The sequence below is a fragment of the Micromys minutus genome (assembly GCF_963924665.1).
Source record: "Micromys minutus genome assembly, chromosome: 16".
In the NCBI taxonomy this organism is placed as follows: domain Eukaryota; kingdom Metazoa; phylum Chordata; class Mammalia; order Rodentia; family Muridae; genus Micromys; species Micromys minutus.
The window spans coordinates 26019468-26035120 of NC_137985.1; the positions used below are offsets into that span (position 1 = coordinate 26019468).

The 15653-nt window shown below is 41.3% G+C and overlaps 1 protein-coding gene across 2 annotated transcripts in view; it reads left to right on the forward strand.

Moving 5' to 3' along the window:
• The first annotated feature begins 1007 nt into the window (after positions 1-1007).
• ZBTB44 (zinc finger and BTB domain containing 44) overlaps positions 1008-15653 on the forward strand; it is a 46583-nt gene continuing 31937 nt past the window's right edge. For both annotated transcript variants that reach the window (XM_080930233.1, XM_080930234.1), the window contains exon 1: positions 1008-1488. The gene's annotated coding sequence lies outside the window, so the exon portion shown is untranslated. The remainder of the gene's footprint in view (positions 1489-15653) is intronic.

The window sequence follows — 15653 nt, forward strand, 5'->3', positions numbered from 1 at the left end:
TCTTGTCTGGCATCCTGCCCTCCTCCACTCTTCTGGGGCGCAACCTCACCTGCCTCCATGAGTAGCCAGCCCCTCCATCCTCAATCACCAAGTTTGATTCCGCGAGGTCTGAGGAAGCCACTGCTTAGGGTGTTTACCTAGCCTAAAGGCTGGTTTTGCGGCAACCAAAACTCAGACAGTAACCCTCTAGACAGTAACAGTCATTTTGGGGTGATCCGCACATTCCCTTCCCCAAGGGCAGCGAAGAGACTGTGTACTAGAATGGGGCTCACGGTTGGGTAAGGAATAGCTCACAGTTGCTTTAGATTTTAGAAGCCAGTTTGTGTTGGGACAAGGAGAAAGACATGGGAGCCAATTTTTTTTTTTTTTTTTTTTTTTCTGGTCATCTCAGAACTTCCTGCCATGGTAATCAGAAAAATGCTGGGGCAACCTCAAAGTTGATGGCGAGGATGCTAGTTAGATGTGCCAAGGCGCTCTGTAGTAACCCTTGCAAGGGATGGCTGCCCATCGTGGAGAAAGCAGGGGAACTCGCCAAGTTCTCAGAGGCCTTTGTGACCACGCCCTGATAGGCCTCAGTTTCCAAGTGTAAAAAATGGCCACACCACCCAAATTCCTTTTCCGACAGAGAAAGGCTGGAGTGCTTCCCTGCTACACAAACCACCAAAGACAGTTTCTTTCGGTTTTTAGCTCCAAGAAAAACAAATCGTCCTAACGCTTGCTTCCTTCGGCGCAGGATCAGACCACGGCTACAGGAGGACAAACTGGACAGGCCTCATGGCGCTTATGCATATGAAGCACACAGACAAGTGCACACACTGGGTCAAAGCCCGCTGTGCTCCACTGTCTGGCATGCACCACGAGCTAAGGACAGCTCGCACTACGCTTGCGCAATAGCCGCGCACTGCCTTCAGCCCGGCCCCGCCCCTCCCCTTCCCGAGCCCGGCCGTCCGCGCAGAGCATTGTGGGACACAAACAAAGTGCCCCCAAACAGGCTGGAGTGAAACGAGCGGCTACTACGGCGCCGGCCCGCACGCGCGCTGCGGCGGCTCCCTCCCAGCCTTCCCTCCTCTCCCCTCAGTCCCTTTCCCCTTCCCCACCCCGCCGGGCCAGCGCGAGCCGTCGCCCGCCCTAGGCAAACCGCCCCCAACGGCCGCCCGCGCGCAGCGGGCTGGGCCCCTCGCTCCTCCCCTCAGGCCCACGGGCGCCGGGCGCTCTTCTCCTCGCGCCTCGCACTCTCGCACCTCGCGTGCACGCGGGTGAGCGGCGCCGCCATGCGCGCCCAGTCCCAGGCTGCACACTGGCCTAGGCGCGGCGGCCCGAGATAGGGTCCCCTGAGCCTCCCGGGGGAGGAGAGGAGCCAGCCGCGCGCTCCGCCCCCTCCTCCCCGGGTTGCCGCCGCTACCGCCACCGCCACCTCGCCGCCCCAGCCTGGCGGGGAAGAGGAGGAGCAGTTGCAGGCCTCCGGGCCCCCCTCGCCGCCGCCCGCAGGTAATGGAGAGAAGAGGGCCAGAGGGGAGACGGTGGGCCAGCCCGGCGACTGACACCACTTGTCACCCACCTGGACGCGGGAGGGAAAGGAAACCAGGTTTGTCAACCTGGTTCGTGCCGGGAGACACCCACAGGGTTCCCCCTCATTGGCAATTAATCCTTGGAGGGGGACTGGCCTGGGTCCCAGCGGACCTGAAGCAGTCACCCATATCTTCCAGGGAACCATATCTGCGAGAAAATCCGCGCGACAACAAATGCTATGCTGGCGGGGTGTTTATTATCCGCTCACCTGGTCTACCCGAGAGCCCTAGACCTGTTTATTCCTTGCTCTCCTAGGCTGCCCCACTCCCCCGCATTGGAATGGTACTTTTCTTAAATGAGGAAGAGGATGCAAACACTTCTTCCCCTCCCACCTACCTGATCAGTCTGTATCTAGTCTTTTTATTGTCGACCTCAGAGAAAGCAAAGGGTTACCTGCAAGTGAAATGACAACTAAGTTATAACTGATTAAAGGAAATTGCATCTGTTTGATTTTTGAAAACCTTAACCAGAATCTATTGCAAACCGCGATGTTTATGTACTTCCGCGGAACTTAGACAAATTAAGACCAAAACTACTTTTTAAAGCATATAAGCATACTAATCTGTTCAATGTAGGTTTGGTTTTTTTTTTTTTTCGGAAAAATTCTCAACTTCCGATTATTAGTATTTTTTGCAGAGATAAGTTAATACAAAAAGCGAACTATACAATATAACAGATACTAGAGCCTGGATACAGGTTTGATATTTCCTTTTGCCTGTTTGGTAATTCTTGATTTAAAAAGTACTACATAGATCTTGGGATTTTTTTGTTCCTTTCTATTTAATTTTCAGTCGATTTCTAATATTCATTTATGTCTTTGTAGTTCACCCCGTGGAATGTAAAATGGAGTGTTTTCTTAATACATTTGTATTTTATGATGATTGTATTTATTAATTACAAAAACTATGTTAACTTGCTTTGTGCAGCAGTGCTTTTGCTTTGTTAAATCTGTATTCTTAGTCTCAGAACCTGATGATATAGTTACTTTTGAATTTTATAGAATTGACAGAAACTTAGTAATATTAATTGTTACTTGCTCTAGGTTACCCAAGTAGTAACTGGACAATTGAGCCCTGAAACAGTTCCTAGGTAACGTGTCATTTTCTGCTGTACTTCTCAGTAGTAATATAATTTATTTTATGACCTGAAAGTTTTCAGTTTCACAGAAGTTGTCAGGGAAAATACAGTGAACATATCTATCAGATTAGTGTTTTTCTCCATATTGTTGTCAGGTTTTTGTTGTTGTTGTTGTCATCGTTGCTTCTGTTGCTGTTGTTGAAATCCTTCTAAGTGCTGGATGGAATGAGATTTTTTTTTTCCCACCATGTTTAATTTTTCCCCCTCCCCATCAAGGCTTCTCTGTGTAGCCCTGGCTGTCCTAGAACTCACTCTGTAGACAGGCTGGCATTTAACTCACAGATAGCACTTGCCTCTGTCTCCCAAGCACTGGGAATAAAGGCATGTGTTGTGGCCACCACCACCACCAGGCTCCATGTTTGAGTCTTAAATATTTCCTAAAAATACCAAGTCAAATTAACAATGTGCATTAAAATTTGTGTATGCAAATTTACTCAGTAGTCCCAAAGTGTTTCCACAGCTGTAGTCAGTCAAGATTCTTGTGTTGCATTTAGTGATTAAGTACGCTTAGTCATACTTTTTGTTTAAAAGGGTGGCACCCAGACCACTTCTCCCTTTTCTGAGCACTTAACTGACCAGACCAACTGTTCTGTAGAATATGGCTACATTTGAACTTTGACATTGTCCTATGAATGTCAATTCATTTGGTTCTAGACCTGTCCAACTGCTGGTACATGGTGGTATCCAAAGACAAGGATATCTATGAATACAGCCCAACACAGAGTTGTAAACTGAAAATACTAGTTTTCGTGTGTGTGTGTGTGTGTGTGTGTGTGTGTGTGTGTGTGTGTGTGCGTGTGTGTGTGTGTGCGCGCGCGCTCATAACTTCATGGATTGCACAATTTCTTTGAAAACTTTGTAGATGATAGTGACATTTTGTCTAATGATTGGACATCTCTGGAACAAAGAATTAGTTTAAGTGAAACCATTTTTGGCAAGAATATGTACGTCATATTGCATATATTAGAATGTTATAGTTTCGTGATCCCACAGGGTTGATGTTAAATATGACTGCTTGGTTCTAGTGGTGACTACAAGGTCTTTTGTGGAGGTGTGGTTTGAGAGTTTGATTATATGTGGCCTTAAGGTAGTAACTCTGATGAGAAGCAAATAACTTGTTTCTAATTATACTTTGCTTAGTGGTTTTTAGCTCTTAATCAGTTACTTTATTTAAGTTCCCTGAAAAAGATTTTTCTTTATTGGGTATTATGCTGATGTATCTCTATTAGAACTTTAGTTCTAAAGTTCTTCCTAAAAATGCAGATTAAATGCTTGATCAGTTTATTGATTTTTAAAGACATGGGGAGATTGCATTATGAACATAGTTCTACCCCAGAGTTTTGATTTACTCATTTTATAACCAATTAGGATCCTTTTTGAGTGCCACATTGTTCCCACTTTTGGAGCTGAGAATCCTTTCAAACTGGCTGCAATGTTTTTTGACACTTAGGCAGGTTGTCCACCATCTTGGATCGCTTTCTCCTCAACTGCTTTTTTGGTACCATTTGGAAAGGGCTATTGTTCATCCAGGGAGTCTTGGTTATTTCAGTGAAAAATGCTACATACAAACGAGAATCTGAAAGTTAGGCACAGTCATTTCTACCAGTATTACTGTTTCTTGAAAGGCTAGAACTAAGAATTTAATTACTTAGACAGGGTCTCACTATGTATAGTCCTGGCTGCTCTGGAACTCAAAGAAATCCTCCTACTTCTGCTTCTCCAGTGCTGGGATTAAAGGTGTGGGCCACCACACCCAGCCATTTTGCATTTGTTTAATCCTGAGTTAGTTCATAGCTTGATACAACCAATTGAAAATTAACAGGACAGACTTTTTCACCTTAGATTCTTCTTTTGTCAAAAAAGCGAAGATCTTTCTAACAAGAATATGTTTATTTTGTTCTGCTCTACTTATGTCATTTTTTTAAATTGCAGTACCAATACTACTGATATTTATTAAAGGTGAAGATTTATTTAAGGAATTCTTTTTAAGATTTAAGAATTTTTATGTGTATAGGTGTTTTGCCTGCATGTGTCTATGTGCCACATGTGGACCTGGTGCCCTCAGAAACCTGAAGAGTGTGTTCGAATCATGGAACTAAAGTTACAGTTGTTTGGTGAGCTGCCATATTGGGTACTGGGTTCTCAAACGAATGTTACAAAAACTATGGCTTTAAAGACCATTCAAGGGCCAGAGAGATAACTCAGTGTTTAAAAACATTGGCTGCTCTTCCAGAAGTTCTGAGTTCAATTCCCAGCAACCCATGATGGTTCACAACCATCTGTAATGAGATATGATGCCCTCTTCTGGTGTGACTGAAGACTGCGGTGTACTCACATACATGAAATAAATAATTTTTTTTTTAATTAAGGAATTTCACTTGAGGGCCTTAGTTGAGGTCCCCAGTACTATCTTCCCACCCCCTGCGGAAAATATCTTGGCCCAAGTACCAGAGTTACAGCAGTAGAGAAGCCACATAGTAGTACTTTTAAGTATGACAATTACATTCAAGGCAGGGCAGTGGTGGCACATGCCTTTAACCTCAGCACTTAGGAAGCAGAGACAGACAGATTCAAGGCCAGCCTGGTCTACAGAGTGAAACAAGAACTACACAGAGAAACCGTGTCTTAAACAAAAATAAATAAAAACACATTTACAGTTACATCCAGATTCCTTTGGCTTATCTTTGAAAATTTGCAGAGAAGTACTTTTGAAGCTTGTTTTTGCAGATGTCATAATTTAAGTAACAATTTATGAAAGAAAAACTGCAACTCTTACTTGAAAAAACCCCTGTTTTATGGGCTGGGTATTGGCTTCCTGGTAAAGTGCCTGCTGTAGCAAGCATGCAAACCTGAGTTTAGATCCCTAGTGCCAGTGCATGGAGAGTTGGGAGCCCTGGAGTTTGTGCATGGGTAGAGGTAGCAGGATTCCCGAGACATGGTAGACAGCCAGTCCTGCTCGTAGATGGTCTCCAGGAAAGTGATAATGGTAGACAGGAAACTTTGACCTTACTTACACTCCTACCCAATCATCTTTAAAGCTGAATGTGATTGATAGAGGTTTTATGAATATTTGCTTTTATACTATACAATAAAACTGGCATCTATATGCTGTCTGCAGATATAAAGGCCACTTGGACACATAATTAGTGACAATAGCATATTTTATTTGGATTAGGCAAATTTACTAAAAAGTCATAATTATGTGATCTGAAATACTGTGCTCACATAGTTTTCAGAGAGTGCAGTGATTGTCTAAAGTAGGTCTGTGTGGCCATGCAGCAACTACAGCCTATTGTGGTATAAAGATAGTGATTGCTAGTGTCTGTATACCCTTCCTGTATACCCAGCTACATTAAAATTTTTGTGAATCATCTCAATTAAAAGCTCATTTTAACCCTTAGATTTTATTTTGCAAGTGAAAAAAAAAACATTCTAGATATCAATTATTTTCTAGAGAATTAAGTGGTATGTCTTAGATGTCACAGCTAGTGAGTGGCATACTCAGGTTTTATATTCAAATGTATTTTCAAAGTTAGTTCTTACGTACTTTCTGCATCTCACTACTAAGTGTAACAAGCCCTGACAGTGAGCTTATTTTCAGTCACTATACATAAAGAACTACATGACTCACATTTTAGATACACACACACACACACACACACACACACACACACACACACACACACACACATACACATGAGAGGGGAGTCTGGTTACAGGGTCAGGTCCAAGTTAGTTATCTAGGTTATCTAGATCTTGGGGATGAACAAGAAAGTAAGGGTTGAAGCTTAATATTGATTTGTTTTCGTGTCAAGTTGACAAAGAGTCGATTGTACTGGCTGGTTTTGTGTCAACTTGACACAAGCTGGAAAATCATTTTTCATATATGTAATAGTTATAAGGGCATTGCAATTATTTTTAGGAAGTTAATTAAGAATCTCTTAAGTAATGAGGAAAACTCCCTTTACAAGTTTAGGATGGGGCTAGAGATGGGTTGGTGGTTAAGAGCCCTCTTAACCCCTGCTGCTTGAGAACTTGGGTTTAATTCCTACCACCTATGGCAGGTGGCTCACAACCACTTGTAACTATATTCACATGCTCATATTCTCCTTCCCCCAGTATAATTTTGGTCCTGACTTTCTCTGGTGATGAACAGTGATATTGAGTGTAAGCTGAATAAACCCTTTCCTCCCCAACTTGCTTCTTGGGTCATGATGTTTTGTGCAGGAATAGAAACCCTGACTAAGACAAATTGGTACCAGCATAGTGGGGTATTCCCGTGACAACCTGACCATGTTTTGGGGAGGACTGTGGAAGGACTTTGGAACTTTGAGCTAGAAGAGCCATTGGCATATTAAGAGCTCTGTGGGATGTTCAGTAGGAGTTTGGAAGATAATGTTGAGAACAGTGCAGAAGATGGTAGGCCTGGCTTGGGAAATTTCAGAGGGAAGATTAAAGACTCTTTGATCAGGGCTATTGCTGTTTTGGTTGTGAAGATTCTGTGGTTTTGGTTAGCTGGGGCTGAAGAATCAGCTGTGATTAACAAGATGCTAGAGCTACTAAAGCAAAACCTTTGCATTACTGGGACTATTGATACTGGTCAGCTGGAGCTAAGAAGTGGGTGGTGATTAAGAAGAGATCAGCATCATTGAGGTGAAATCTTCTGGGAACTGTTTTCTGAGAACACAAAGAGGATGTGTTCCAGAGATAGCCAAGGTTGTGGCTGGACTTGGTAATGTGTAAGAGTCACCCAGGTGGTACTGGTTTTGAAGGAATGAAGGGGTCGTGGAGAGCAGCTGAGGCTCGGCACTGTAAGAGGCCATGGAAAGCTATTGGTGAAAGTCCCATCCTCAGTTAGTGCCCCAGGACTGACAGTGGTGTTTTGGAGATGCCAGTACCATGAGATGACCACCAAGAACAGCAGCGGCAGTGGAGAACAGGCAGCTGGAGCCTAAAAGACAAAGTGTGTGCTACAAAGGCAGAGCTGGAGAAGTGACTCAAGCCCTTGGAGGAGACCAGAAGTTCGTAAGTGGATTCCCAGACACTGGATGGTTAGAGATTGGTTTTGCTTTGACTGTGACTGTGCCCTGATATCTTTCCCTCTTGAGGGAAGAAGAGGAGCCCACAGTTTAGAGACTTTGAATTGTTAAAAAGACTTTGATTTTTTTTTTTTTAAAGAGACTGAATATTTTAAAGGTATTACAATTTTAAAATGTAAGAATTGGTAAAGACTGTGGGACTCTTAAGGTTATCTAGATCTTGGGGATGAACAAGAAAGTAAGGGTTGAAGCTTAATATTGATTTGTTTGCATGTCAAGTTGACAAGGGGTCAATTGTACTGGCTGGTTTTATGTCAACTTGACACAGGCTGGAGTTATCACAGAGAAAGGAGCCTCAGTTGGGGAAAAGCCCCCATGAAATCCAGCTGTAAGGCATTTTCTCAACTAGTGATCAAGTGGGGAGGGTCCAGCCCATTGTGGATGGTGCCATCCCTGGGCTGGTAGACCTGGGTTCTATAAGAAAGCAGGCTGAGCAAGTTATGGGAAGCAAGCCAGTAAGTAACATCCCTCCATGGCCTCTGCATCAGCTCCTACTTCTTGACCTGCTTGAGTTCCAGGTGATGAACAGCAATGTGGAAGTATAAGTTGAATAAACCTTTTCCTCCCCAACTTGCTTCTTGGTCATGATATTTTGTGCAGGAGTAGAAACCCTGACTAGGACAGGTAGGTTGATGGTATTAATGCTGGTTTCATTGTGTAGTATATATAGACTCTTTTGGCTCTCACTATGTAACCACAAACTCCTGGCAGTCCTACCTCAGTTTTCCCAGTGTTGAGATTGCAGGTGTTATACCACTGCTTAGTTTAGTCAATAGTGACTGCATGTATGTTTGTCTTTAAAAATACAAACAGGGGCCTCTTCCAGCAGCTGATGGAAACAGATGGCAGAGAGCCACAGGCGGAATGGGCCACAGTACAGGCAGGAGATGGGGGTGCAGAGGTGTCTTGTGGAAGAGTAGGGGATAGAGTTGAGCAAGCTGGAGGGGTCCAGAGCACCACAGAAAACCTGAGCCCATGGGGGGGGGGGCTCACAAAATCTGAACCACCAACCAAAGAGTGTACAGGGGCTAGACCTAGGCCCCCTACACATTTGAAACAGATGTGCTTTAGTCTTCATGTGGGTCTCCTAACAATTGGAGCAGGGGCTATCTCTTACTCTATTGCCTGTCATTGATCCCCTTTAACTAGCCAGACTGACAACTAGTCAGGCCTTAGTGGAAGACAATGGAGGAATATATACAAATACAAAGAAACACTAAATTTGAATTATATTCTTGTTTGAATGCTACATTAACTTCTTTACTTAACATTAGTGCCTTAGATGCTCTAGGCACTTGTTATTAGTGACTATTGTTACTGTTTTCAACAAAAGAATCATTTCTTACATTTATGAAATGTAACTCAGAAAGCCTTAGGTCATTCTTGCTACCAGTTTTGATCTCTGATTTCAACTGAGTTGTCAATGGCTCCTTGCCATCCTTCTGGTTTGGGTGGGTGGGTGGGAGGGTTGGTTGGTTGGTTGGTTTGGTTGGAGACAGTCTCACTCTAGACCATGCTGACATGCAGTACTCCTATTTATCTTAGACCACTTGTGTGCATTGTACCTGTGGAAATCAGAAGTGGATATTAGATGTCCTGGACAGTTGTGAGCTACCATATGGACGCTGTGAATTGTACCTGGATTTTAACTGTTAAGAGTTAACTGGATCTTAAGAGTTAAGAGCTCTTAACTGCTGAGCCATCCCTTTGTCCTAATTTTTGAGACAGGTTCTCTCACTTGATCTACAGCTCACCAGTATATCTAAGCCATCTGGCCAATGAAATGCATGCCACCAACCTTGCTTTTATCTGGGTTCTGGGATCCAGACTTTGGTCCTCATCCTTTCACTTTACCAACTGAGTCATCTTTGGGTCCCCCTGTGTATTATCTTTGCCCATTGTAGTTTTGTTTCTAACTCTATTGCTTTTTATGCTTTTATTAGTTCTTCAGTACTGTCCACTGCCTGCGTTAGGAACAAAAACAAAAAGACTTTGCTTTATATCTTTGCTCTATCATTATTTGATTATATTAATCACTCTTTGAAGTATACAGTCTGCTTGGCTTCTGGAATGTCACAGTACCCTGGTTATTAATTATAACTTTTGCCAGGTTTTCCTTCTGTTATGTCTACCCTCACTACTAAACTATCTTTGACCTGTTTATCTGAAGGTAATGAAAAGAAGAAAATGAAAAAAAAAAAATGTACAAGTTTTGAGCCAGACATGATGGCATGTGCCTTTATCTAAACACTTGGGAAGCAGAAGCAGATCTCTATGAGTTTGAGGCTAACCTGGTCCACATAGTGAGTTCTAGGCCAACCAAGGACTACATAGTGAGACCTTGTTCCAGAAAATAAGATAAGTTCTTTTTTTTTTTTTTTTTTTTTTTTTTTTTTTTTTTTTTTTTTTTTTTTAATGAAAACTTCTGCTGGTATTCTGATAGGTCCACCATACCAATCTTAAATTGTATTATTTCAAATAGGAGTACCTCATTGTCTTATCAGTTGTACCACACTAAAGCAGTTAGAGAATGGTCTTAAAGGAATCCATGCTGGGAACATTTATATGGTTGATTATAATTATCTGTGGAGAGGACAGAGCTGGTAAACTATATTGGTGTTGTGTTACATCCATAATCCAGATACAACTGTCTCAGGAGTTCTGTTCAGGGAAAGATGGCAATAGCCTAGTAATAAAATTAGGGTGGAATTTAATTAAAAGACAAAAGTTCTGAGTTTGATTTGTTTCACAGTGATGTCATAGGTTTTTAAGATGTGGATAAATTGAAAACATATCATGTGGTGGTTTGAAAGAGAAATGGTCCCCATGTGTTTGAATGCCTAGTCCCAGTTAGAAATGTGTAGGAGGGGTTAGGAGGTATGGCCTTGTGGAGGAGGTATGTCACTGAAGGTAGATTTCTTTCTGAGGTTACAAAAGTCCATGTCAGGTCTGGCTACTATCCTTACCCACCACCCCCAACCCCTACCCCATGCAACTTTCAAATGAGACCCCAGCACTCAGCTACTGCTCCAGCATTTTGCCTGCTGCCATTATGCTCCCTCCATGATGATCATGGAGTAACCCTCTGAGACTGTAAACAAGCCCCCAATTAAATATGTCCTTTTGTAAGTTGTCTTGGTCATGGTGTTTCTTCATAGCAGTAGGACAGTGACTAAGACACATTATAAATGGAAAGTGACACAGAAAGAAGGCATTGTGCTAATGTGGGGTAGAAAGAGCAAAAGAATAGAATTTAACCTAGTGAGAATGTTTGAGTACAAATTCCAAAAAGGATGCCGGAAGTTGAGAACTAGAAATGTATAAGTTGTATTTAAAGAATAAGGACCCAGAGATGGTTTTACGGAAGTAGAGTTCATATTCATATAAGGAAGGAGAAGTGGATGCCTAAAAGCATCTAAAAGAAGATTGGAGCTGATAGCTTATATGTAGTGAAAAAAAAAAACCTATCATCAAATATAAATTGCTGTTACTGTTCTTGTGATGTTTCTATTGTTCATTTTTCTTTTTTTGCAGTGTGTGCATGTTTCATGTACATGAGTGCTTTAGGCAAGCATGTGGAGGTCTGAGGATAACTTGTCAGAAGTTGGGTCTCTACTGTATGCGTAGGACCTGAAAGTCTGATCTATGGTCATCGGGCTTCCTTACAGGTTCCTTTATCCACTGAGCCATCTTGCCAGCCCTCATTTCTTCTGAGTCTCTATTTCCTTGCTGGTATAGTTAGAAATAATAATTTGTGTTAAGAATCTTGTATCTTGAGCAGTGGTGGCACATGCCTTTAATCCCTGTACTGGGGAAGCAGAGTCAGGTCAGCCTGGTCTACTAAGTGAGTTCTAGGACAGCTTGAACACACACACACCCTCCCACCCCCTCACCCCCAACAGCCAAAAAAAGGATCTTATATCTTAAAAACAGTTTTAAATGTTTCAGTTTATAGAAGCGCTGAAAAGCACTAAGTCCTAATAGTTGTTTAGTAAGTGTCTGTACTCCGTTGATTGTCTTATTTAAATAACAGTAGAGAATTTAAGTTTGAGAAAATTCACAATTGAGATACCAGTTGGTTGGAGGGTGTTCTTGTTTTGAGACTGGTGTAGTTCTGGTTATCCTGAAAGGTGTATGAAATGGCCTTGAACTGTCTGCCTCTCATTTGTTGTGCAGGGATTAAGGGCATGAACCATTTAAAGTAGCCACTGTTCTGAATATGTAGTGAAATGTTAGAATTTGATCTTTGTGTGGATTTCAGTCAAGTGACCAAGCCTACTCAGTAAGTCAGTGGGGTTCTCCAGTGGCGAAGATGATTAGACAATTCTGCAGCAGGACCCCCAACCAGTTCCAAGCTTGAAAGGCGGGTTTAATTTTTCCTAGTCTGTTTTTATACCATGGTAATTACATGCAAGTAATAATAAGGTCAGTTCTAGGTTAAGGGAACCATCAAGACAATTAAAAAAAAAAAAAAAGTCAGGGAAGGAGCAAGGCAATAAACAAAATCCTGAGATTACTGTTTCTAAGGGTTTGTGAAGATGACCAGGATTATTTGAGCCTATTTCCTTGTGCTAGGCCAAAGTTAAATCTTGCCTGAAGCCTACTTCTTTCTTCTATCCTAAAATCAGATTCCTGACTAAACTTACTTCCCTGTCCTGGCCCAATGTCACATTCCTGCCTGGAGTATCCCTACTTCCTTGTCCTGGCCCAAGATCAAATTCTTGCCAACGGACCCCAAAAGCTCTCCAAAGGCTATAGGAATGCATGGTTCTTCAAAGCACCTATCCTAAAGTCTAATTTGAGCAGAGCTCATTAATGGGCAAAAGCATTTGTGATATATATCCACACAACACTGTAAATTACTAAATGTTAGAAAGCAGGGAAAGTTTGATGAGCTGTAATATGGAACAATTATGCAGGTGACTACTTGAAAAACCTGAATTATAAACTCAGAGGCAGAAACTAGAAGAGTGTCTTCTAGGAGCCAGGTGAAAGGAGGACCAAATTGTTTCTTAATGGGTAATGTTCCAATTCGAAATGGTGAAAATGTTTTGGAGTTTTGGATGGTGATTATTGTCTCCCAGTGTAAATGTATTTAATGCCACTGTAATATAGACCTATCTTTATGGTCTACATTTAAGTGCTCTTGAAGGATAAGCTACCGCACCAGTCCCAGAGGAGATTTTTCTTTTTTTTCATTACTTCTTCTTCAGTCACACTGCTTTTTACTAGTCTATTGATCAAATTTGTCTGACTGGTCTTGGTTGCATGAGCCATTCAATATTCTTTTTTTTTCTTTTTTTTTTTTTTTTAGATTTTCCAGGTGTTTGGAATTTAAGTTTTTTAAGTTTTATTTAAAAAAATAATTGGAATCCATTGTAATGTTTCCCTTTTCACCTCTGAATTGTAATTAGAGTCTTCTCTTTTAGTGGTTAGCTTGGCTATGTTGATCTTGTTAATCTTTCTGGAACATTTACTCATTTATTTATTTGTTTATTTATTAGTATTGTTGTTCTCAGGATAGGGTCTCTTCATAGCTTTGGCTGTCTTGGAACTCACTATGTAAACCAGACGGACCTCAAACATTACACAGATCTGGCTGCCTCTGCCTCCCTAGTGCTAGGATAAAGAACCCATCTCTTTAATTGGTTTATAATTTCTTCCTCGTTTCAACTTCATCAATATTGCCCTGATCTTGATTTGAGTTGTTTTTTTTTTTTTTTTTTTTTTTTTTTTTTTTAAATTCATGTGTTTTTAGGCCCTTGTAACACAAGATTATTTATTTGGAACCACTCTGTTTTTTTAAAAAAATATTTTATCCTGGGGCAGGGAGGGGCACACAGTTGCTTTGTTGTGTGTGTAGAGGCCCAAGGACAGTACGTAGACTTGTTTCTCCTCTTCCACCTTTATGTGGGTGGGTTTGGGAGACAAAAATCAGTTATCAGACTTAGCAACAAGTGTTTTACTTACAGATCCTCCATCTCTTTACCCATGAACCATTTTGGTAGACACCTGGGCTTTATGGTTTGTTTGTTTGTTTTTAATGTAGTCACTTATAGTTATGGGTTTCCTTCTGTAGAACAGTTTTCATGGGATCCTAAAGGTATTAGTTATCATTTACATTTATGTCTAAGCATTTTGAATATACCTCCCTCTCAAAGTATAAGCCAAAATAAATCCTCTCTTAAGTTGCTTCTTATTAGGCATTTTGTACAGCAAGGAAAGAAATTACTAGTATAGAACAAGAATTACTAGTTTATCACAGTGTTGATGTGATAAACCTGACCATGTGATTCTTGGAACTGGTTTGCAGCAGGAATGTGGAAGAATTTGGGATTTGGGACTAGAAAAATGCTAGAATGCAGAAGATAATGGGCCATTCTGTTTGGAGTTGAAGAAATTAGAATGCTAAGAGAAATATAAGTGTAGACATCCATCCAGCACATGAAATTTAGGAGAGGAACAAGGTCACTATTGGGAAGTGGGCCAGACGCCATTCAGGTTATATTAGTGCTTGAGAGGGGCAGAGTGGAGATCATGCCTTCTCTGTGACTGTGGCCTGAAATTTTTAGTGAGGCTGAATTTTACAGTAGTGGGTTTCAGGTATTTGGTAGAGTTAATTTCACTGCAATAGTAGTATGCAGAGTATGTGGCATGGTTACTTGCTCACTGATCCTACTCAGGTCTGTAATTATACTGTTACTTGGGATTTCATCTAAGTCATGGATGACAATACCATGGGATTAGTAATTTAGTTCTCCTTGTTTTTCATATTACTGTGTTAGGATTATTTCATTGACCAGAATTTTTATTAGTTGTATTTCTTCAGTTGAAATGTTTGCAATGTTCAAATTGGGATAGATTGTAGAAGAGTTGAGACATATATGGTTCAGAAGTTATAATCTCAACCAAGGGCCCAGAGTGCTTGGTGCTTCCTGTACATATTCTCCCAAAGTAGAATTTTAACTTCAGGGACAACCACAGCTCTTAACTCTTCCCATTATCTAGTTGCCATACAACCCGGGGAACAACAGTAATCCCCGGAAAACAAAGACAGTTGGAGGCTAAAGGAAAAGGATAGTATGGTGTATGATAGGACTTTAGTTACTGAGATTCATAGAGGGAGAGGCTCAATGTGGGAATAGGGTAGATCAACTTTGAAAAAAATCAAAGCAGGAGAAAAGCTTGGAGAGGAAGCTTAAGATTATGTTCTGATCCACAGATTTTAAAAATTGTTAAAATTATGGGAGTTTTTTGGTTCGAGGCATAAGAAAGAAGTTAGGAATACCAAAGTTTATGAGTTGCACATAGGAATAAAGATGCCCAACTTTATAGATAGAACTGGATAGAACAGTCCTAAAACCTATCCAAGCAATTTTAAACTAAAGCAAGACTATTATGAGATATGTGAAGTTTAAAATATCTTAAAAACAAATGTAAGAATACTAAACCAAGAGATAAAATATAATAATAGATTACTTTTTTTTCCAACAGTGTTCTTAGTTGGGGGATGAGTTTTGAGTCATGAAGGTGTTCCACTTTCAATTTCAATTCAAACTTATAAAACCAGATTTGGGGTATGTACTGCATGGGAATTTAGACCAGTTAAGCTTTCTGGCACAGCTGTACTGTGTTGAGTGTGAGATTCTGTTTCATCCTTGGTGCTCTCTGAATGATGATGTTAGGGCTGGGCGTGAGCAAGAGCTCTTGATGGCTTTAAGGACCAGCTTTGCAGAGTAGCTCACTTCAGTCCCAGCTTCTACAACCAGGGAAGGCAGCTATGTAGAGCCCAGGGCCCCAGCCAGCTCTTGGCTCTACTGCAGTTCTGCCCTTGAGTATTATATAATG